The 22,492-nt window shown below is 34.2% G+C and overlaps 1 protein-coding gene and 1 long non-coding RNA gene across 2 annotated transcripts in view; one reads left to right on the forward strand and one right to left on the reverse strand.

The window, feature by feature from the left end:
• Nucleotides 1-22,492, reverse strand: part of Fife (regulating synaptic membrane exocytosis protein fife) — a 247,418-nt gene that overhangs the window by 219,863 nt on the left and 5,063 nt on the right. The gene's annotated exons all lie outside the window — the stretch shown is intronic.
• On the forward strand, nucleotides 1,560-1,905 carry LOC142233001 (uncharacterized). Its single transcript, XR_012721279.1, has 2 exons — nucleotides 1,560-1,646; nucleotides 1,712-1,905. It is a non-coding gene; the product is annotated as an uncharacterized LOC142233001 (long non-coding RNA).

Genomic DNA, 22,492 nt, shown 5'->3' on the forward strand with positions numbered 1-22,492 from the left:
TTCTCTATTAAATTGTACGCTGAGGGGAAATATAAAAAGTTGTCCAAATTTATTTGGGTTACTCTGAAATTAAATATTAAATAAAATTATTAAATAAGTTTTCAAAAAATCTAATGAAAAAAATAATAATATGCATTAAAAACCAAATATTCTTGATAACCCTAGACAGTCATCATTCGTCAAAATGACGACACGTAATTTCATTTTCGATTTAAAATGCATTTTAGTCTATTGGGAAATGGTGATTTTAAGTTATACTAATTCGACCGTTTTATGAATTTTTGTTTTATACTACTTAAAACCAAATTGAATAAGAAAATAAATTCAAGTTTGGTTCACTTTTTCGCTCACGATGAAAATTTTAGCGTCTTGAAATGAACAGTAGTCAAAATGACGAAGGCTGACGTTAATGTACAAAAAATAAGGATGACTGTCCAGGGCTAAAAGAAAGTTAAAGAATCCTTACCAATTCACTATTAAATTACAGGCAAAGGAGTAATAAAAATTTGTCCAAATGTTTAAGGGGTTATTCTGAAATTAAATATTTGTTTTTACATTAAAAATATTACATTGGTTTCCAAAAAATTTGATTAAAGAAATACTAAAATAAGGCATTAAAAACCTGTAATTTTGATGATAAAAAGGTCACAAAAACGTAAATATTCTAGTTAAAATAAAGCCAATTTTTAAAAGAAAACTTACCAATTCTCTATTTTTTATTTGTTCGAATCCATCTGGAGTTGCTCTGAAATTAAATATTGTTTTTACAGCAAAGAAAAACATTAAACTGGTTTCCAAAAAAATTAACAAATAATAATATACATAAAAAATATTCTTTTTAAAAGAAAGTCACATTAAAAAATACTTACCAATTTATGAATAAACAATACGCTGAGATATAACAAAAATTTTCTAAATTCATCTGGAATTGAATATTAATTTTTTACATAGAATAATACAAATTTCAATACACTTTCAACATATTTTCCTAAATATTCGTAATAACTTTTTTCTAAACTACCGATAAAATATTAATAACTTTCATTTAAAAGGTTTAATAAACAAACACCAATATATGTCTCAAAAATCCAAAATATTCCATGCCTTTATACTCCCTTGTTGCATACTACTTAAAAGATGCAACAGCCCACGCCAACGCCAACTATACAACTGACGCATGCCAAACAAAACCAAGCAAAGCCAAAACATTCCTACAACAACAAAACACATGTGCCTTTATTGAAAACAACACCTCATCCAGCCAAATAAACCACCCGCTTGTTCGGCAAGAAGCCATTGTCGCATTTTCGCTATTTATATAAACAACTACAAGGTTGACTGGTTATTTAAGAGGAGATAAGTAATCTTTGGAATAGTCGAATAATTATAACACAGATAACTGGTTGCCTGTAAAATCGACGTGGGAGAACTCTCTTATTTGCTGGACAATTTTTACAGCTCTCTGAGATAATTATCCGTTATTTTGAAGAACAAAAAAACAACAAAGCTCATCTCAATACTTTAGAATTTTCAGAAACTCATAATTTAGTTAGTTTTCTGTTGGTTTCGTAGCAAAACGTTTTTTGCAGAGCATTAGAAAACAATTTAATAAAAACGTTTTTGGATATATTGCGGAAGTTTTTTTAGTAAGTACACTAATAATATAGTATACATTTTGCATTATTTTGTTAATTATATTCTTTATTTTCAGGTACCACTATCATTTATATGTACATGCTATGCGGTGCGTTCCCGTAAAGACACCTTTCTATTATGTATTTAAATTAAGTTTTATGTTTTGTATTTTTTAATTTTGCCTTTAAATATATTTGTGAAATATATTTAATTTTAATTTAATATAATTCATGTTAATAAATAAATTAAAATAATCAAATTATATTTTAATCGATTTGTGGTATAATTATTACAATACTGAAATGAAGGTATTTATATATGTATCCCACAGTTACTACTTATTTCTTGTGCTAAACGTAGTGCTAAGGATATCCAATTGGCTCCCTCCAATGACATCCCCATGTTAAATTCACCAGTTAAATACATGTCGAGTAGATTTGGGAGTAACTAGTGGTACTTATTGGTGATAGGTGAATTTAATAGTCAATAACTAGTTACTTGAACAAGCGGGCACCCAGTGGTATAAAAATATTCCATTGCCGCAAAAGAGTGACGAAGTGGTCGCCTATTTGCCACCATTCATACTTTTGACGGGTGAAGTGGTATGCTCATTGACTCCTACCTCCTTTCATAGTCACTGGTAGATACTTCTTACAGGAGCGGGTGGTATCCCTAATTCGGCAGCTAAATTGCTACCTCATAGTACTGCACAAAACCATTTTTTTTCTACGACAAACTTCGACCTCGTAATAACTCCTCACCACCTTTCGTGAGCTTATTCCCTACCGCAATGTGGACCGTCATTTCCTAAGGCTGGCTTTGCAATTTCTCTCTTTTGTATGAATAGTTGGGATATGGTTCTAACGCGAATGAGTTACGAAATTGTCAATTGTCTTGTATATACCATTTATAGGAGGATGTGGTATCGCTTATTCGGGGGTATAACGCGGCGGAATTTAAAAGAAAACCCTTTTAGAGTGGCATTTCCCTACCTCTTTGTCAACGAATCATCAAAAAATATCTACAAAATTGAGCATAGGCATTTCAATGAATCATAATGCAGACACGTTCATTCGAGTTTTGTATTTCATGTTAAGTAAAATTCTTAAGGCTTTATCAGATCTAACGTTGGCCGAACGTTCCGATTTTATTTTTGAGACTTCTACCATATGATTGGTATATAACATTTTGTTGCAAAAATATCGGTTCAGGAATCTTGGTATAAACCGGTGGAAGCAAAATCATCATATTTAGCCCTGGATTTGGTTCGTATACTCTCCAGTTAGTTTTGCATTTTATATCTGACATCCACCACATTTTTAATTTCTTATTTTATGGCTCAGTAAGTACCGCCTTCGAATCTGGGATAAGTAGGGCGACTTTTTGGAATGTTATATAAAAATCATTCAAATAAAAGTAGTGTTTACGACGCATAATGCGGTAACGAAATGGGGTTACCCACATGTCGTCTACAATGGACGGCCGCTATGGCCACCAATTAAGGGTACCACTAGGAGATAAAAAGGGTAGGTGGTACCGTAGGTGGACCCTGGTAAACGTGCTGACTGATATCTAAATTTATTAAACAAAATATTGTGTTACCATAGTAACCACAAGTAAATAAACATTTTCAGACATTTTAGTTAATTTTATGTTGTTTAGAAGAATAGTCGAGGATTTTCCATTTTTTATTGCGTTGAAATTGTAATTAGAATTTAATTGTTAATGGAAGGTAAGTATGTTGCTTCTTTGAAACAAAAACAATTTTAGGGAGCTTTCTAACTTTAAATCTAGGCTCCAGAGAAAACGACGTGGATGCCTTAAAAAGAATGTTCCCGATAAATACAGAAGAAAAGCTACGGGAAGTTAACGAATCAATATTGGCAGAAAATAGACAAGAATATGTTAGTATCTTCCGGTAAATTTAAAAATGCTGTATATAATATAATATTTATAATTTTAATAGATTCAAACCTTGAAAGGACTTATTGAACCAAATGGTATCAAGAAAAATTTGAGAAGTATTTTAATGCCGCAGATAACGTACGATTACAACGTCGATGGAGTGCAAGGGAAAAAATCTCTCAAAGGTTTATGTAATTTTTACAGTGTATTAATAGGTAACTGAATATTTTTATAATTATTTGGTAATTTTTAAAGTTATTTGTATACTAATTAAAAATTTTCCACAATGCCCTAAATAATATATTCGTAAATATTTGATTAGCATAAGATTTTATTTTAGGTTTTGTTTTCTTTTTTTAATTTTTCTTTCTATAATATACTGGATTGAATTTTTGTTTTGTTATGTATACATAGTTTTTTGTTGTTTTTTATATATGTTTTTTACTTTACTACTTTACTTTAATTTGAATTAATTTTGTATTATTTTAATCTTTTAACTAAATATATAAACAAAAAATATAAATGTATATATAAACTAAACAATGAAAATATAATTTTATAAATGGGCGGTAAAAGAAAACGGTTAATACGATGGCTAAATGGCGATACCCCTGTGGTATCTACTAAGAACTACCATCACATGTGGTGCCTACAATAGACAGGTGCCTTGGGCACCAATGTGCGGTACCACTATGAGCTGAACGGAGTAGGTGCCGCCGTAGGTGGTCCCCCGTAAACGATGTGGGATCGATAGACCCCTTCCTAGGACAAGCCCATGTTAAATTCGCCACCCAAATGCATGTAAAAGGTATTGTGTAGGACCAGGGGTAGTGCCTAAAGGGCTAGCGAATATACAGGCTTTTCGTTGATCCCTCACACCACTGGGCATCCACACAATAAACACACACACACACACAAACCACTAAATAAACAAAAATAAAAACAACCCACGCTCATGTATACACAACAAAACTCAAGTAACATCATCTTTACATTAATCACATTCCACTATTCCGATAAAGATCTCTGTACTATGCCTTAGTTCATCGCATCTGCTGACAATTTACTCTAAGAATAATATTCGGAAAGGCACACCAGTTTACGAACAATGAAACGTTTAACTTAAAATTTGCAAAATTTTCAAGAAATGTTATCTACCATTTTTGACGAAAATGTATATAAATTTAATTACATGTGAACTAAAAATATTTCATTGGGTAATTTTTTACCAACAATTATTAACTAAAGGAATTGTCAGTAAGAAATTGCTATCCACTTTCAAGTTCATTTTTCGTAAAAAAATATTTTCTCATACAAAAAAATCTTATAGTAAATTGCACTTATTATTTACAAAATACTTTACATTTCACAAGTAGTTTTATAGCATGACAAACGAATTTTTAACTACCAGTTAAGGAAATTTCCATCGTATTTTGTAGGCCATGAACTAAACGATTGCTACTTAGAATTTGTAAAATTTCCTTCCGAGTAGTTAATTTTCGTTGAAGATGCGAAAAATGAACTAAAATTTTGAAAAATTCTTGTAATAAATTATTGTAAAAATTTTCTTAAATTTACGAGACACTTTTTTTTCTGTGTGGTGTCACTAAAGTTAGTATACAAGCGAACGTCTTGATTTAGTTGGAGAAATAATAAATAAATACCTTATGGAATCGATGACTGATGCATAGGAGTATGGAATTTAATTTTGCAATTATATAAGGACGATGGTGGATTACATAATATTTATATAAAGCATTTTCACTTCACTTCAATCCAAATCAAATCCTTTTTCAAATCAAATGAATCACTTTTCAAATCAAATGAAACCTTGTCATTTCAAATGATACTTTTTTCAAACCAAATGCATTCTTTTTCAAATCACATGAAACCTTATTCAAATCAAACGAAACCTTTTACAAATCAAACGAAACCTTTTTCAAATTAATTGAATCGTTTGTAATTTTTAATGAAATTTTGACTCATATTTTTATACCTTTCACTATAGGATGGGGGTGTATATTAACTTTGTTTTTCCGTTTGTAACACATCGAAATATTGCTCTAAGAAATTCTGAGTCGATCTAAGCATGTCCGTCCGTCTATTGAAATCACGCTAACTTCCAAACGAAACAAGCTATCGACATGAAACTTGGCACAAGTAGTTGTTATTGATGTAGGTCGGATGGTATTGCAAATGGACCATATCGGTTCACTTTTACGTATAGCCCCCATATAAACGGACCCCCAGATGCGGAGCCTCTAAGAGAAGAAAATTTCATCCGATCGGGCTGAAATTTGGTACATAGTGTTAGTATATGGCCTCCAACAACTCTGCAAAAATTGGTCAACATCCGTCCATAATTATATATAGCCCCAATATAAACCGATCACAAGATTTAGCTTGCGGAGCCTCAAAGAGAAGCAAATTTCATCCGATCCGGCCGAAATTTGGTACATGGTGTTAGTATATGGTCTCTAACAATCATGCAAAAATTGGTCCATATCGGTCCATAATTATATATATGACTAATATAAACCGATCCCCAGATTTGCCCTCCGGAGCCTCTTGGAGGAGCAAAATTCATCCGATCCGGTTGAATTTTGGTAGATGGTGCTAGTATTTGGCCTCTAACAATCATGCAAAAATTGGTCCATATAGGTCCATAATTATATATATCCCCCATATAAACCGATCTCCAGATTTGGCTTGCGGAGCCTTTTGGAGGAGCAAAATTCATCCTATTTGGTTGAAATTTGGTACATTGCGTTAGTATATGGCCGCTAACTGTCATGCCAAACTTGGTCGGTATCGAACGATAGTTATATATAGCCCCCAGATAAACCGATCCCCATTTCACAGAAAAATCACTATTGCCACTCGAGCCAAAAATAGTCTACCAAAATTTTTTTGCCATAGGAAATTTTGTCAAAATTTTATATATTTTTTTTAAATTTTCTCAAAATTTTATATTTCTGTAGAACATTTGGCCAACATTTTATTTATTTAGGAAATTTTGTTAAAATATAATTTCTATAGAAAATTTTGTCAAAAATTTATTTCTATAGAAAATTTTGTCAGAATTTTATTTCTGTAGAAAATTTTGTCAAAATGTTATTTCTATAGAAAATTTATCAAGCACCTCTTAGTTGGACAGGGATATTTTGCAAAATCTTCCAAAACATCAAGAATTCTTTCAATCTACCAAACAGTAAAGAAATTTGCCATTTTTGGTAGACTCGTGTTCATAATTGTATATAGCCCCCATATAAAGCGACCCCCATATTTCAATTCTGGTTCTATAATTATCGCACAAAGTTCATATTATTCTTCCCTATATGTACCGGTCAAGAGCTGAATATATACGCATTTAATCGACCTTTCTTTTGTCTAATATACTCGTATATCTCGCATGGACTAACTTACAATTTAGAAGATGATGTTAAGATGCCTTGCCATCGGCCGCAACCCAAGTAATTCAATTCTGGATGACCGTCTTTTGTAGAAGTTTCTACGCAATCCATGGTGGAGGGCAGGGCTGTGGAGTCGGAGTCGGAGTCTGAAGATTTTGCTGGAGTCGGAGTCGTAGAAATTTTGCTCGACTCCGACTCCGGCGAAACAAAATTTGAAAAACACTTCATATTTTTGTAACTAAAGAAATATTACGACAAATTAGATTCCATTAGGTTTTTTAATCGAACAACGAAAAACGAAGTACTGGATTTCAGGCCATTGAAAGTGTATGTATATGGGTGAAATTTCACGGTGATATAAAAAGTAGGTTTTACTAGAATATGGGCTTAATTGATAAATTTTATTGTCCATTTTTAACATATTAAAATATAGATTTTTGACCCTGTATATACTCTTGATAAAGATATAATTTTAAGGCTATATAGCAGTAGAACCTATAGTTCTTTTCTTTCACACAAAAAAAAAATTCTGATTCAATCACGAAATTAATTGATCCAATTAATTTTTTAATTGAAATATATTCAATCACAGAAATGATAGTATCAATAAAACATTAATTGAATGTCAATTAAAAAATTAATTGATCCAATTAAAAAACTAATTGATACTATTAATTTTTGTGATTGATTTTTGTTTCAATTAAAAAATTTGTTGATTCAATTAAATTTTTAATTGAATATTTTTTAAAACTCAATTAAAATTTTAATTGGAAAAATTTTTGTGAAATTTTTTTCTGTGTTTTTGGCAGGCATGTCGAGTTCGAAGATGGGTCATACCGGACAATTTTGTGATATAGCACCTACATATAAACCCAACTTCCGTTTTGTTTTAAGAAATTTTTCCCAGTCTAAAATTCTCATAAGATTTGTCAGATATTTCGAATTTATAGTTATTTGAGATCCATAAATAAATGCGAAAAATTTCCAGATTTTGAGATAGCCCTGCATAATTACTTGAGAAATCTCATTATACACCCGATGTCCTTGGAAGCTGTAATTTTAAATTAAACTTCTGCCAACGTGCCATCTGAGCCGGTCTTTTGGGAGAAAGTTTGTTTCATCAAAGCCACTTGAAATTCTTTACATTAAATTAATGGCCTCTTATGTCCAGAACTGATAGACCATTTATAAATCGGTGTAACTGTAAAGCTATTGCTGTCATCTGTTGTATGGCAGTGGTTATTTGAAGTTCCGCCCGTCCTAAAATCTGTTTTATATATCCGACACATTACATTTTTTAACATCGAAACTTTCTATCTGATTAGTCCGACATTTTAATTTTTATACCCACCACCATAGGATGGGGGGTATATTAACTTTGTCATTCCGTTTGTAACACATCAAAATATTGCTCTAAGACCCCATAAAGTATATATATTCTGGGTCGTGGTGAAATTCTGAGTCGATCTGAGCATGTCCGTCCGTCCGTCCGTCTGTTGAAATCACGCTAACTTCCGAACGAAACAAGCTATCGACTTGAAACTTGGCACAAGTAGTTGTTATTGATGTAGGTCGGATGGTATTGCAAATGGGCCATATCGGTCCACTTTTACGTATAGCCCCCATATAAACGGACCCCAAAATTTGGCTTGCGAGGCCTCTAAGAGAAGGAAATTTCATCCGATCCGGCTGAAATTTGGTACATGGTGTCAGTATATAGTCTCTTACAACCATGCAAAAATTGGTCCACATCGGTCCATAATTATATATAGCCCCCATATAAACCGATCCCCCGATTTGGCTTGCGAGGCCTCTAAGAGAAGCAAATTTCATCCGATCCGGCTGAAATTTGTAATGACCCGTATAAACTAGTTTATGATATCCTTTAAGGACATTCTAATTATGTCGTCGCTGGAGATACTAGCAAGGATAATGGGAGCCTTCAACTTGCTAGCTAATCAGTCGTGTGGGGGGGTTCGTATCCTCACTAATTTCTCCTCAGTTCAGTCAAACAATAAAAATTTGAAAAGACTCCCGGAAAATGAAAAAAAAACCTAAATGGACCAAGATGCTATAATATATTTAAAATACAAAACCCCGAAAAAAAAAATTATAGCAACACACTGATTTAATTTGAATAGAGTACCGATCGAAACCAACCGACAGGCGAACAGCGTTTCTTAGATGTTAGTGAAACACTTGCTCATGACCCTACCCTGCCTTTGTTCTAGCTTTGAGCAATTTACGCCAGAACCCCAAACCTAAATATACCGGAAAAACCAGCTACTTCTCTATCGTCACCATAGAAAACCCATGAAAATTCTTTAGCCCATCATTCTTTCAATTCAAAGTTGTAATTTATTCACAAAATTCATTATTCATAATAAAAATTAGGCTACTTAAGAAAATCTGAGTGAATAGTTTCATCTTTTTTTTTTCATGAGTGTAATTATATTTGCAAATCAAAGAAAAAAATTAATTGTATCTTTTCTACATTTTAGAAAAAAAAAGAAAACAACAAAAATAGAAAAATGTACAAAAATAAAATCACCAAAAAAATATGTTACTAACAGAGTTGCTGTTTGTGGGTTTATATTCTCCACCAAAAAAAGCGAAAACCAACAAAAGTGAATGATAAAAATTGATCTAACAAAACGTATGTACGTATGTATGTTAATACAACAGGTGTTCGGTAAACTCTGGAAGAGATCATAACATTCTCACAATGATAGAAAAATGTAACACTCTTCGCAAAGGGGAATAATTATAATACTCAGCAGTATAACACTTTGTGGTTTTTGTCTTTAGAGAGTGGGAGAGTTTCACGTTAAACAGTCAGCAATGTTTTATGACCATATGGGTCTTTCCACGAGCGCAGAAATAATTGAATTTAGTGGTTTTTTAAGAATTAGACGATAATATAAATATTAATATGATAGTATTACATAAATTGTAATAAATTTAACAATTTCTGTGCACGATGAGTATATATATATATTTTTTTTATATATTTGAAGTTAAATTATTGACTCACCATTTTTCCATGCGTCTGGAGAGGCCTCTGCAAATCGATGGATGTGGTTTTGTGTAAATTTTGGGTATTGCTGAATATTTTGATGTGTTAAACAAAAAGGTTTTAATTATTGACTACTAACACTTAAGCTACACTAAACTATTATTTGAATTTTTCCTCGATTTATAAAAATTACAGCACAAACCTCTGGAAATATATACATGCACAATATATGAGAACAAGAATTTTTTTCTTGTTTTAGAATTTGTGTTTTCGTTCGTTTTTTTTATATAATTAATCTTGATAAAAATCCCAAAAAAATTTAGTATTATAATTATTAATTAATAGGTTTTAATTTTTTTTTTGTTAATCAAGATTTAGAAGTGCAGTGAGCTCCGAGCGTTTTCTGTTAAACTAAATTCTTTCGCAGGTGTTAGAAACGGGTTTACTCATTGATATTTCCAGTGTTTTTTTTTTTTTTTTTTGCTGTGCTATTGGAAGATTGGTATTTTTATGGGGTTTTCTTTGTGGTTCTTTTTTTTCTCATCAGCTCTCAATGGTTTTTAGTTTACTAGGCCCGTAGCAATGCCTGTAATTCTTTATGACAAGAAATATCCCAACAAACGATTTTGAGGTTGGATACACCAGGGGTGAAATACCAGATCCTTTTTCCAGGGCAACTCAAAGCAATGGGTACTTGATTCATAGATATAAAACTGGCAGATTTATTCTTCGCACATATACGCCAAAATTTCGGAAATTCCAAGCATCAAGGTATTATTTCTAATATAGAAAATATAAAAAGGTAATTCGATAAGAATTATGACCAGAGCTATTTCCTTACTAGATTCCTTACCGATAGAATTTTGTTACAGAATATATAAAAATTCTGTTAAGAACTTGAAGTAAAAAAAACTTCAAACAAATTGGAAAAATTCCCTCGGAAAAGGTAAATTCCTTTGAATAGGAAAATGTGCACGATTGGAGAATTTCCTGATAGTGCTGGTTTGCCTGTTCCAATTCTTCTCACTTTTGTTGTACCAGGTTTTATTCCAGCCTTAAATTATCTGTTCATAAAACTCAAAATTTTCGAAGTCTTTTTTTTTTTGTTTTAGCGTGACTTTAGCTGTTCGCGTGTTAAGAAGAATAGAAAGATCTCGACCAACGAGTTTTAAGAGGAAGTATCTGAACCACGAGTCACGTTTAATAACTTTGACAGACAGTTACTGTGCAGTGTCTCGTTCGATATATGATTAAAATTATCGAAATTCGATTCCAATCCCACTAATTCGGTTCAGAAAAAATACGTTAAGATTTTCCTTTTCTTTTTGAATAAAAAATAGGTTTGTATCTGAAAAAAATAAATGTCCATTACAAACTAAATAATTCTTGTCCTTTGAACAAAAGAATTATTTTGAAAAAAAAGGACATTTAAGGTCTTATGTCCTTGGCGTGATAAGTTCCCACCATTTGTCCGTTCAAGTCTTCTAAAATAAAATAATGACTGCCGAGTTTTTCTCGAATTCGGGCTTTAAGGAACATAGGGGCCAGTTTTGAATTGAAACCTTTCTCAAAATTGCTTTGAGCAAAGTTTCTACGAAAAACTTCTTGCCCAATAATGAAATTCGGTAATCTAGCTCGAAGATTGTATCTCTCTCGATTTTGTTCGTGTGCCTCCCAATGGTGCTTTCTTATTTCCTGTCGCAAGCTCTGTAACTGGTCAGAGCGATCGATTTGGGCCAAAGGTTCATCCAATTGTCCCAAGTTTCTCAATAACGAATAGGAAGATCCATGGGTAATCATGTTCAAGCCAAACATGGCGAAGTATGGTGAACATCCAAGCGTTTGATGATACGCGTTACGCAATGCACAACTAATAAACGTCAACTTTTGATCCCATAATTTATGGTCCTGTTTCAAGTAGGCCCGGATCCCAGCGATTATGGAACGATTCACCCTTTCTGAGGCATTGGATTGCGGTGAATACAACGCCGTGTAAGTGTGTGTCACCCCATACTTCGTGAGAAACGCGTTAAAATCATGCGATCTAAATTGGCTACCATTGTCGCTAATTACAAATTCAGGGACACCATACATGTGAAAAATCTGCTGTTCCAGGAAAAGTTCAATTGCCGATGAGGTAAACTTTCGTAGAGGGCATAACCAATGGTACCGTGTAAAATGATCTAACACTATCAGAAGGCCTATAAATCCTGATTTGCTACGAGGATATGGTCCTAAGATATCTACGTATAACTTTTGAAATGGACGTACTGAAGTGGAAGGAATAGTCATAGGGGGCTTGAGAATAAAATTCGGAGCTTTTGTCATTTTACACACTGAACAATCCTGCACATACTTTCTAATATCACGCAGCATTCCTGGCCAATAAAATTGTCTGCGAACCAGCTCGAGGGTTTTGTATGATCCACCATGAGCGGAAATGGGACAATCGTGGGCTCTCGCAATCACATCTTTCTGAAGTTGTTCAGGAACCCATAATTTCCATGCTGATTCCTCCTGCATATCATTACCCGAGTAATGTTCGGTTCTCATGTAAATATATTTGTCAATAATTTTCACATCAGGATATCGAGCCTGGTTATCCTTTATCTTTTTCTTGAGATTATTATACGAGTCACTATCAAAATGAACCGAATCAAGATCTATTTCCGGTCCAACATTCTCTTCTATTGTATTTATTTCACCCTCCGGTATACGCGACAGCGCATCCGGGACAACATGCTCGCTCCCTTTCCGGTGGCTGACACTAAATTTAAATCCCTGCAATTGAAACGCCCACCTGGCAAGTCTACCACTTAGATTTTGTTGGCGCATCAACCAAACTAAGCTCGAATGATCAGTGACTATTTCGAATTCTTGCATCTCGATGTAACACCTAAATTTTTTAATAGCTTCTATGGCTGCCAGACATTCGCGTTCAGTGACGCTATAGTTACGCTGTGCTGAGTTCAACTTTCGACTCATATACGCGATGGGACGCTCGTCGCCATTGCCATCAAGTTGAACTAGCACAGCCCCTATGCCAAAGTCACTGGCATCGCAATGCACATAGAATTTTTTGTCAAAATTGGGATTAGCAAGAATAGGTGTTGTAGTGAGAAGCATTTTAATCTTTTCAAAGGCTGCCTGTGCTTCGTCTGTCCAGACAAACTTTCTCTTTGAAGATAAAACTTCAGTTATGGCAAACACAACAGTAGAAAAATTTGCGATAAATCGTCGGTACCATCCAGCGAGACCTAAAAATCCTCGAACCTGTTTAAGGTTCTTTGGAACAGGCCATTGCTGGATGGCACTGACTTTATCCGGGTCAGTTGTAATACCACCTTCTCCAATAATATAACCAAGATAATTCACGCGTGTTACGCAGAACTTACTCTTGGCAATATTAAGGGTGAGGTTGGCTTTGCGAAACTCTGATGAAATTCTTACTAGCACCTCTAAATGGGATTCGAAATCAGCTGAAACTATGACGAGATCGTCTAAGTAGCCAAAGACGCAATGACGCAAGTCACTTGGAATAATTTTGTCCATAAGCCTACACATCGTTTGCGGTGCGTTGCATAGACCAAAGGGCATAACAACAAACTGGTATAGGGGTCTACCAGGCACCGTAAACGCTGTGAGGGGTTTGGACTCGTCATCCAAAGCGACTTGCCAGTATGCGTCCTTGAGGTCCAGTTTTGTGATTATATTGGCCTTTGGCAGCCTAGCAAAAATGCCTTCTATTGACGGCAAAGGGTATGCATCTTTCTTCGTTACTTGGTTTACTCTCCGGGCATCTAGGCAAAGTCTCACCTTATTAGGCTTAACTACCAACCTGATGGGAGAGCTCCAAGACGAAGAAGATTGCTCGATAACCCCAAGGGATAGCATACGATCTACCTCCTTGTACATAAGCTTTTCCACCGCCGGGGAGACGGGGTAAAACCTTTGTTTTATCGGGGTAGCTCCATTCACATCAATATTGTGCCGAATTAGATCGGTTCGACCAAGACCCTGCTTTTCAAAATTTGGAAACATAGCCTTGACTGTCTCTAGTTGTTGTTGTTGCATAGGAGTAAGATTGTAGAAAGTTTCACAATGCTCATCCGATTCCACATTTTCTAAGTCCGGATTTTGTATTGAATTGAAATCAATTGAAATATCCGGGTTATGGTTGGCAATTAGATCTACCGAATCCAATACATTTGGAAATAACTGAAAGCATTTACAAAAATCTACTCCCAAGATTAATCTTTGGGCTATGGAAGGAACTAAAAAGAATCGAAGATTATTCGTTTGATTCTTAAAGGTGACATTAGTATCGATCCATCCTACAACGTGTAATGGACTACCATCAGCTGTTTTCACAAACGATTTACATTTATGAAATTCAGCATAGGTTGAAAAATCAGTCGCAGCTAAAGAAGAGCCAATACAGCTGACGCTGGCCCCTGTATCGATCAATCCAAGCTCACAAAAATTTAAAAAGGACACCTTGGCGTAATATCTATTATCGCTAGGCGGGTTGATAATAGCGGAAATTAACACTTTCCTGCAACTTTTCCGTTTTTTCCAATACTGACGTAATCGTACAGTTGATCGTTTCGACCTCGAAGGTGTATGAAGTGTGTTGAGTTCAGGAAAATTATCCTGGAAAATAGTCCTGCGTTTTTCGTAATACATTTGTAAGCGCTTGTGATAAGGAATTAATGGCCTTAATATGTTTGTTTCTGTTTCATTATTTTCAATTTCTTTTCGACGTTCTAAAATTGTCTTATAATCTGGGGCAAATGTTGAATTTCCCTCACCAGAATTTATATTGGAATGAAAATCAGTTTCGGGAGATAATTCTAATTCAGGGGTTTCTTTTGTTCCCCTTGGGGAACAGGATCTGTCACGTTTTTTGAGAAATTTATTTTCCTATTTCTACAATTATGGCAGTCGGGCTTGTAAACTCTTTTCGCCCCACATCCGTAGCAAAAAATCCGTCTATCTTCTACACAGTCATCCCATCTATGTCCAAGACCATCACAATTCCAGCAAATCAATCCGGAGGTCTTCGATTGAAGGGCGTTAATCGTAGTTTGAACAAAATCGGTTTCATCATAGGATGAGTCATTTATAATGTCAACTTCAGATATCTGTCTTCGTTGTTGAGCAGGATAATTGGGCATTTTCGAAAATAGAGTTTTTCGCACATGCTCGTCTCTCAAAAATTGCTCTCTTTTCTGCACCAACTTGCGCAATTCAGAAATGGATCCTATTGGAACGTATAATAATTCCTGCCGTATTTCAGGCCTAAGATTACGTATCAATATTTCAATCAATTCGTCTTCCCCCATTGGTCCTGGTAAAGAATCCATGATACTAGAAATGTTATCATAGAACGCATCAAATGTCTCACCTATTCTTTGTCGCCGATTGCGAATTTCCTCTTTAATATCGAATGTGGACCTAAAGGTTCTATATTGAAGTCGGATTGCATCACAAAACGCATTCCACTCTACAGAAGACACATTTTTACGGTATCGCCAATACCAATCCCTGGCTTTGCCTCCTAGTAGAACCTGTAGGTTGCGACAAATTATGGCATAATCACCGTTAAAGTTATCAATGGTCAGGGATCGTAGGCGATATAGAAATTCATCTATACTCAATCCATTTTCCGACCCATCAAATTTCAAACCCCAGCCATTTATTATGTGGGTTATTTTGTCCGCAGTAAATGTCATCCTAGACATTTCCGAACCACTTGACTCGATATTCCAGTGGATATTACTAGCCGATGGTAAAGGAGAATTATTTGGGGGATTCCCACGTCTACTCTGATTTGAATTCCTCTCTAAATTATTTGACATATCATTAGAGCGAGGAAAATTATTGTTAGTTTGTACATCCTGATTAACCCTAGTTGGAGGGTGGATATTCAAGGACCCTAACACCCTAGAAATGCTCTCCTCGATCATATGATTGATCCGAGAATAATCTATTGCCGAATCTCTGGGAAAAAGATTCAAATTCTGATCTTGAACTTCGTTGCCTATATTCCTATGTCCGGTAGAAATTGAGTTACTAGCGACATTGTCATTATCCTGTGATGACAAATTCAATAAATATGTTTCATGATTGGGAACTGTGGGAATTAACCCATGCCTCTGCCTAGTGTTGTAATTGTGAGCCTTAGCTCCTCTAGCTTTCCCTTTATTTTGAATGCGAAAAGGTTTGTTAACTTTTGATGGGGTATCATTAGCATCTAACGGAAATGACCCCTCAGGACGTGGAAAATCATAATTCTGAAGGTCTGATAGTTGGCATGTCTTTTTGCAGACGGGACATTCAGTCGCCTTAGCAAGATGAGTCTCAATACAAACTCTGTGAAATATATGTGAACAATTTCTCAAAATCAAACATTCTTGATCCTCATTTCGAATTTCTTCACAAATTGAACATACATTTACTGGATCTATAGGGTCCGCGGTTACAGAAGGTATATCATTCCGCATAGGCGGAGATCGAGGTACTGACATATTGATTCGTCAAAAGTCACTCAATAATAAAAAGACAAAAATATTTAAATTTATATAGTTTAACATATCCTTTCGGGTTTTCCATGAATGATCGATAAAAAATGTTGCTAGCTTATTTGTGTTCGCATGCTAACTTGATCGGTACCAAAAAAAAAATTCTGGCTATGGTGTTTTATATAAATGCTAACAAAAAATTCCACTTAATTAAACCACCTACACCTCCTACCACTCTGATGTCCTCAAGCATTAATCGGACAATGAATTGCTATCAGCAAACTCATTGTTATCCTTATCAACACTTGGTGGTGATACCCGAAACCAAATGAAACAAATTTGCTGGCTTATATAAAACTAACCCTAGATACTGCATTCTAAATATCGCTACCAGTCCATAGAAAATGTATAACCCATCTGAAGCGGTAAGTCTCTCGAAACCTCAAGATGACAAAGATATCCTGCAACGAATAATTATATATTTCCATGATCTTTTCACCATATTTTCGAAGTAGTACCTAAGGCTGAAAAAATGAAATCTAATAAAAATAAAATAACAGAATTTAGGAACCGAAAAAAAATAACATTTTCGGCCCCACTTGTTGGGCGCCATTTATTGTAATGTCCCGTATAAACTAGTTTATGATATCCTTTAAGGACATTCTAATTATGTCGTCGCTGGAGATACTAGCAAGGATAATGGGAGCCTTCAACTTGCTAGCTAATCAGTCGTGTGGGGGGGTTCGTATCCTCACTAATTTCTCCTCAGTTCAGTCAAACAATAAAAATTTGAAAAGACTCCCGGAAAATGAAAAAAAAAACCTAAATGGACCAAGATGCTATAATATATTTAAAATACAAAACCCCGAAAAAAAAAATTATAGCAACACACTGATTTAATTTGAATAGAGTACCGATCGAAACCAACCGACAGGCGAACAGCGTTTCTTAGATGTTAGTGAAACACTTGCTCATGACCCTACCCTGCCTTTGTTCTAGCTTTGAGCAATTTACGCCAGAACCCCAAACCTAAATATACCGGAAAAACCAGCTACTTCTCTATCGTCACCATAGAAAACCCATGAAAATTCTTTAGCCCATCATTCTTTCAATTCAAAGTTGTAATTTATTCACAAAATTCATTATTCATAATAAAAATTAGGCTACTTAAGAAAATCTGAGTGAATAGTTTCATCTTTTTTTTTTCATGAGTGTAATTATATTTGCAAATCAAAGAAAAAAATTAATTGTATCTTTTCTACATTTTAGAAAAAAAAAGAAAACAACAAAAATAGAAAAATGTACAAAAATAAAATCACCAAAAAAATATGTTACTAACAGAGTTGCTGTTTGTGGGTTTATATTCTCCACCAAAAAAAGCGAAAACCAACAAAAGTGAATGATAAAAATTGATCTAACAAAACGTATGTACGTATGTATGTTAATACAACAGGTGTTCGGTAAACTCTGGAAGAGATCATAACATTCTCACAATGATAGAAAAATGTAACACTCTTCGCAAAGGGGAATAATTATAATACTCAGCAGTATAACACTTTGTGGTTTTTGTCTTTAGAGAGTGGGAGAGTTTCACGTTAAACAGTCAGCAATGTTTTATGACCATATGGGTCTTTCCACGAGCGCAGAAATAATTGAATTTAGTGGTTTTTTAAGAATTAGACGATAATATAAATATTAATATGATAGTATTACATAAATTGTAATAAATTTAACAATTTCTGTGCACGATGAGTATATATATATATTTTTTTTATATATTTGAAGTTAAATTATTGACTCACCATTTTTCCATGCGTCTGGAGAGGCCTCTGCAAATCGATGGATGTGGTTTTGTGTAAATTTTGGGTATTGCTGAATATTTTGATGTGTTAAACAAAAAGGTTTTAATTATTGACTACTAACACTTAAGCTACACTAAACTATTATTTGAATTTTTCCTCGATTTATAAAAATTACAGCACAAACCTCTGGAAATATATACATGCACAATATATGAGAACAAGAATTTTTTTCTTGTTTTAGAATTTGTGTTTTCGTTCGTTTTTTTTATATAATTAATCTTGATAAAAATCCCAAAAAAATTTAGTATTATAATTATTAATTAATAGGTTTTAATTTTTTTTTTGTTAATCAAGATTTAGAAGTGCAGTGAGCTCCGAGCGTTTTCTGTTAAACTAAATTCTTTCGCAGGTGTTAGAAACGGGTTTACTCATTGATATTTCCAGTGTTTTTTTTTTTTTTTTTTGCTGTGCTATTGGAAGATTGGTATTTTTATGGGGTTTTCTTTGTGGTTCTTTTTTTTCTCATCAGCTCTCAATGGTTTTTAGTTTACTAGGCCCGTAGCAATGCCTGTAATTCTTTATGACAAGAAATATCCCAACAAACGATTTTGAGGTTGGATACACCAGGGGTGAAATACCAGATCCTTTTTCCAGGGCAACTCAAAGCAATGGGTACTTGATTCATAGATATAAAACTGGCAGATTTATTCTTCGCACATATACGCCAAAATTTCGGAAATTCCAAGCATCAAGGTATTATTTCTAATATAGAAAATATAAAAAGGTAATTCGATAAGAATTATGACCAGAGCTATTTCCTTACTAGATTCCTTACCGATAGAATTTTGTTACAGAATATATAAAAATTCTGTTAAGAACTTGAAGTAAAAAAAACTTCAAACAAATTGGAAAAATTCCCTCGGAAAAGGTAAATTCCTTTGAATAGGAAAATGTGCACGATTGGAGAATTTCCTGATAGTGCTGGTTTGCCTGTTCCAATTCTTCTCACTTTTGTTGTACCAGGTTTTATTCCAGCCTTAAATTATCTGTTCATAAAACTCAAAATTTTCGAAGTCTTTTTTTTTTTGTTTTAGCGTGACTTTAGCTGTTCGCGTGTTAAGAAGAATAGAAAGATCTCGACCAACGAGTTTTAAGAGGAAGTATCTGAACCACGAGTCACGTTTAATAACTTTGACAGACAGTTACTGTGCAGTGTCTCGTTCGATATATGATTAAAATTATCGAAATTCGATTCCAATCCCACTAATTCGGTTCAGAAAAAATACGTTAAGATTTTCCTTTTCTTTTTGAATAAAAAATAGGTTTGTATCTGAAAAAAATAAATGTCCATTACAAATTTGGTACGTTATGTTAGTATATGGTCTCTAACAACCATGCAAAAATTGGTCCACATCGGTTCATAATTATATATAGCCCCCATATAAACCGATCACCACATTTGACCTCCGGAACCTCTTGGCAGACCAAAATTCATCTGATTCAGTTGAAATTTGGTACGTGGTGTTAATATATAACCTCAAACTCCCATGCAAAAATTGGTCGATATCGGTCCATAATTATATATAGGCCCCATATAAACCGATCCCCAGATTTGACCTCCAGAGCCCCTTGGAAGAGCAAAATTCTTCCCATTCGGTTGGAATTTGGTACGTGATGTTAGTATATGGTATCCAACAACCATGCAGGGATTGGTTCCTATCAGTCCATTATTATATATAGCTCCCATATAAACCGATCCCCAGATTTGACCTCCGGTGCCTTTTGGAGAAGCAAAATTCATCCGATCTGCTTGAAATTTGGTACATTGTTCTAGTATATGGTCGTTAACAACCATGCCTAACTAGGTCCGTATCGGTCTATAGTTATATACGGCCCTCAGATAAATCGATCCCCAATCACACAAAAATTGGTCCATATCAAGTTCATAATTGTATATAGCCCCCATATAAGCGTCCCCCATATTTCAATTCTGGCTCTCTACGAACAAAAAGTCCATATCGATTCGTAATTATTTATAGACAACTATACATAACTTTTTTGTCTAATATGTACCATGTATGGACTAAATCACAATTTAGAAAACGATGTTAAGAAGTTTTAAAATACCACAACCCAAGTAATTCGATTGTGGATGACAGTCTTTCGTAGAAGTTTCTACGCAATCCATGGTGGTGGGTACATAAGATTCGGCCTGGCCGAACTTTCGGCCGTATATACTTGTTGTGTTTGTTTTTGTTAGTGTTTCTATTTTATATAGATTTATTTTTTACAAAATGCCTATATAGACCAATACCAGGATTTTACTTCTTAAACTTCTGGAAGCCTTACAATTTTTAAAATTTTGTGGTTTTATAAATATATATTGATGTGATCTCTAACATATATAGTCTTGTGTCGTATTTTAATTTATTGGCTTGAAATTAAAATGTAGAGTTCTTTACATCCCTAAAATGCTGAGGCTTGTCGTCGAGGTGTATCAAAATTTAAAATTAGAGTTCTTTTGGACATATAAACACATATGGCAAAATAGAGTACTTATATCGGTCTATTTTGGAACACTACACCTTAAAATTACAATTGGAATACTGTTAAAATGAGATGTAGGTATACCACCTAGAGTCGACTCCGGAGTCGAAGTCGAGGCTAGTAAGAAATGCTGGAGTCGGAGTCGAGCAAATTTTAAACAAAACAAGTATGTACGGCCGTAAGTTCGGCCAGGCCGAAGCTTATGTACCCTCCACAATGTATTGCGTAGAAACTTCTTCTAAACACTGCCATCCACAATCGAATTACTTAAGGTGCGGTAACGCTTGCCGATGGCAAGGTATCTTAAAACCTCCTAACACCGTCTTCTAAGTTGTATGTAAGTCCATACGTTGTTATATTTAATCAAAAAAGATCGATCAAATACGTATATAATTCAGTTTGACAAAATTTTCTATAGAAATAAAATTTTAACAAAGTTTTCTATAGAAATAAAATTTTCACAAAATTTTCTATAGAAATAAAATTTTCACAAAATTTTCTATAGAAAGAAAATTTTGACAAAATTTTCTACAGAAATAAAATGTTATCAAACTTTTCTATAGAAATAAAATTTTCACAAAATTTTCTATAGAAAGAAAATTTTGACAAAATTTTCTACAGAAATAAAATTTTGATAGTGATGAAAATTTGATTATGAACCGAATAAAATTTTAACAAAATTTTCTATAGAAATAAAATTTTGACAAAATTTTCTGTAGAAATAAAATTTTGACAAAATTTTCCATAGAAATGGTTAGGTTAGTTGGCAGCCCGATGTATCAGGCTCACTTAGACTATTCAATCCATTGTGATACCACATTGGTGAACTTCTCTCTTATCACTGAGTGCTGCCCGATTCCATGTTAAGCTCAATGACAAGGGACCTCCTTTTTATAGCCGAGTCCGAACGGCGTTCCACATTGCAGTGAAACCACTTAGAGAAGCTTTGAAACCCTCAGAAATGTCACCAGCATTACTGAGGTGGGATAATCCACCGCTGAAAAACTTTTTGGTGTTTGGTCGTAGCAGGAATCGAACCCACGACCTTGTGTATGCAAGGCGGGCATGCTAACCATTGCTTCACGGTGGCTCCCATAGAAATAAAATTTTGGTAAATTATTTTTGACTCGAGTGGCAATCATGATTATGAACCGATTTGGACCAATTTTTGTGTGATTGGAGATCGGCTATATATAACTTTAGACCGATATGGACCAATTTTGGTATGGTTGTTAGCGGCCATATACTAACACCAAGTTCCAAATTTGAACCGGATCGGACGAATATTGCTCCTCCAAGAGGCTCCGGAGGTCAAATCTGGAGAAAGTTTTATATAGGGGCTATATAAAGGGTGATTTGTTAAGAGCTTGATAACTTTTTAAAAAAAAAAAACGCATAAAATTTGCAAAATCTCATCGGTTCTTTATTTGAAACGTTAGATTGGTCCATGACATTTACTTTTTGAAGATAATTTCATTTAAATGTTGACCGCGGCTGCGTCTTAGGTGGTCCATTCGGAAAGTCCAATTTTGGGCAACTTTTTCGAGCATTTCGGCCGGAATAGCCCGAATTTCTTCGGAAATGTTGTCTTCCAAAGCTGGAATAGTTGCTGGCTTATTTCTGTAGACTTTAGACTTGACGTAGCCCCAC

Source organism: Haematobia irritans, chromosome 4 (genome assembly GCF_050003625.1).
Source record: "Haematobia irritans isolate KBUSLIRL chromosome 4, ASM5000362v1, whole genome shotgun sequence".
Taxonomy (NCBI): Eukaryota; Metazoa; Arthropoda; class Insecta; order Diptera; family Muscidae; genus Haematobia; species Haematobia irritans.